The following is a 3752-nucleotide window of genomic DNA, read 5'->3' on the forward strand; positions in this document are numbered from 1 at the left end:
GGTCGCTATGAGTCGGTTCCGACTCGATGGCACCTGACAACAACAACAACAACAACTACTCTAGTCATCTTATCCAGGAAGGAAACTATCCTTTGAATTGAGATCATGTCATGCCTCTACATAAAACTCTCCCCATCACTTCTAGAATAAAATCCAAGCTTCTTGGCCTAGCCTTCAAAACCTAAGGCCCCAAGAGTCTGGACCCTTCCCCTCACTCTGGCTTCAGGATTCACCACTCATCACTTAACTTCAGCTACACTGGCTCATTCTCTTTTCCATTACTATGAATGGCCATCTCCTTGTTATGCAAGTCTAAATTGAAATGCCACCTCCCCAAAGAGAATTTTCATGGCCACCTTACTTCCTGTCAAGTCACTATCCCCTCACCGAGTTCTATTTTCTCCAGAATGTTCACTTTGTTTACTTGCTGACTATCTCTCTCACATCTCCTCACCACACACACACACACACACACAGAGACACATACACACACTTGAATGTGATCCATAAGAGTAGAGTTTTATCTGTCCTGCTCTCAGTTGTCTCCTCAGTACATATTCTCCTCTATGTAACTAAGCCCAATAGAAACTCTCCCAGGTTCAACTACTCTCTCCTATTGCACCCTGTATTTGATCTTTAAGCTCACTCATTATACTTAAAATTACTTGTTCAGGTTCTATCTGCCACCATGAACTCTAAGATTAGAAGCTATATGACAGAACAACCCACATAGAAATAATGAAAATGTTCACACACTGTAAAGATTCTAATCTTGTGTAGAAATTGTTGAACGGGAACCTTAGCTGCTGTATAAACCTCCATCAAAAACATAATGAAATATAATTAAATAAATATTATGGAGAATAAGTGTCTGTCCCATTCATCATCCAGCTCTCTGATCGCCTTTCAATAAATACTTGTGGAAAAAAAGGACTAGAAATATGGAGGAAAGTAGAATGTGGGGAAGTGAAAGACCAGCCTTCCTGGTCTGCCTACGACTGAAGAGTTTTACAAAACCTAGGACATTCAGAGCTAGAATTCAGAAACTCTCAGGAAAATCAGGATAAAATGATGAAGGAAATCCTTAGGAAGCAATCACCTGTAGCATGTAAATGCCTTCAAGTGAAGGATGTAAGTCTCTCCTGCCTGCTTAACAAAATATCCAGATGCAATTTGCATTTGCCTGGTCCAGTGATGTACCTTCCAATTAGATTTACCACTTAGAAGTGTTGGAGTTCTGCAATGCCTACAACTCACATATAATTATAATTAGCCACAGAGTTTCTGGATCAGAGATGCGCAGCTGATCCAGAGGCAACCACTGAAAGACTGGCTAGCAGATCCTGAAGTAGTCACATATCAGGACTGCCCAGTTAGAGGGCCACCCCAAAACAGATTATTTATGCTACCCTTTTGAGGAGGTGGTTTGAACTTGACATTTACAAAAAGAGGGTCAGTGAGAAGTGTCAGAAGAACAGTAAATGCAAAATAGCAAGTAATGTCAATATAATGGTGAAACATGAAATGGGAAGCATTGGGTTTCTGATTCTCAGTCTGTCACAACTATTTTAAAAATTGTATACTAAAATACATTGCAGTCTCCTTGAAACTTGAAGGTATGGTGGTTGAAATTGTTTCTTGTCTCCTTATTTCCCAGTGTATCATTAAAATAAATCCCATTAAGAAAGGTAATTTGACCACGTCTCTCTTTCTTACAACCTAAAAGAACCTAAGGTGCCAACCTGCTGTCTCTATTTTTTCACCTTTAATTCACTTCTTAATCCAGGGGCTATCACACTTCCAAAATGACTCTCTCTAATTTCACTACTGGACAATGAATTGAGAAGACTGTAGAAGAATTGATGCATTTGAAGTATGGTGTTGGTGGAAAATATTAAAAGTTCCATGGAGTGACAACAGAACAAAGAAATCTGTGTTGGAAGAAGTACAACCAGAATGTTCCTTAAAAGCAGACTTTGCCTCTTATACTTCAGACTAATTATCAGGAAGGACTAGTCCCTGAAGACAGACATCATGCTTGGTAAAGAGGAGGGTCAGCATAAAAAAAGAAGACCTCCAGGAAGATAGAATGGCATAGTGGCAGCACCAAAGGGTTCAAGCGCAGCAAAAATTGTGCGGTTGGCGCAGGACCTGGCAGTGTTTGGTTCTGCTGTGCATAAGGTTGCTATGAATCAGTAGTGACTCGATACCTAACAACATCAACAACTATTTCACCAGCAATTCTTTTTGCTAAACTCAAGAAACATTTTGAGTTTTCATTTTATGAGACATCTCACCAGCATTTGACAGTCTCTTTTTTAAACACTTATTTTATCTTCCACAACAGCAAAGACTCCTAGCTTGTTTCCTATCTCCCTGTCTACTATGTATCTCAGCTGCTTTTGCTAAGTCATCCACTTCCTAACCACCTTCAAACTTTCCAGTTATTCTAGAATATTCCCTAGGCCTTCTCTTTTATTTGTACCATCTAAGCGATCTTGTCAACTGCCTTCCATATTTTAAATATTTCTCAAGTATATTTACCTCCAGGTAGGTCATTTTCTGAACTTTTGACTACTAAAAATTAACCCTTCATGGTGTCTCTCTGTTTGAATGTCTCAAAGGCCCTCAGGCCTAGCATGTTGAATCTGAACTCATGATCTTCCCCTGGAAATCGAATCCTTTTCAATGCTCCTATGTCAGTGAATGGCATCACTATTCACTCAGTTGCTTAAACCTGAAACCAAAAAATCATTTCTGACACCAACTGTCCCATATCCTGTACCTTCCCATCTCAGGGCCTTTGCACATGCTGCCTTATTTGCCTAGGATATGCTTCTCTCTAACTTTCTTATTCTTCAGATCTCGGCTCAAATTTCATCCAAGAAAGTCTTTCTTGACTGCTAGGCAAGGGCAAATTTCCTTGTTATCCAATGCTATGTTGTTGCTGCTGTTGTTAAGTGCTATACAATAGATTTCCAATTCACAGCGACCTTGTATAGGGTTTCTGAGACTGCAATTCATTATGGGAATAGAAAACCTCAGCTGTCTCCAGCTGAGCATCTAGTGGATTTGAATTGCATCATTACGGGTAGCAGTCCAACACTTATTCTATAGCAGCTGCTGTTAGGTGCCATTGAGTAGGTACCAACTCATATCAACCATATTCACAGCAGAATGAAACACTAGCCAGTCCTGTGCCAACTTCACAATGCTATGTTTGAGCCCATTGCTGCTGTCATTTTGCCAATCCATCTCGTTGGGGGTCTTCCTCTTTTTTTCTGACCCTCCACTTTACCAAGCATGATGTCCTTCTTCAGGGACTGGTTCGTACTGATAATAAGTCTAAAGTATGAGAGACGAAGTATCATCATCCTGGCTTCTATGGAACATACTGGCTGTATACTTCTAATATATATTTTATTGTTATTCTGGCAGTTCATGGTACTTTTAATATTTTTTTCATAATAAGTCAAATGCATCAATTCTTCTACAGTCTTCTGTATTCATGGTCCAACTTTCATATGCATGTGAACCTATTGAAATATACCATGGCTAGAGTCAGGTGCACCTTAGTTCTCAAACTGAGTCCTCAGACTCCTATAGAGCCACCAGTAATTCTATGCTGCTGATGCTGTTGGTGGTGGTGTGTTTCAATGGAGACCTTGCGGGTAGCAGTTCAACAATTATTCTACAGAGCAACCAGTGATCTCATGCTGTTGTTCTTGTTCTTGCTGTAAGGTGCCATTAAG

Source organism: Chrysochloris asiatica, unplaced genomic scaffold (assembly GCF_000296735.1).
Source record: "Chrysochloris asiatica unplaced genomic scaffold, ChrAsi1.0 scaffold00082, whole genome shotgun sequence".
Taxonomy (NCBI): Eukaryota; Metazoa; Chordata; class Mammalia; order Afrosoricida; family Chrysochloridae; genus Chrysochloris; species Chrysochloris asiatica.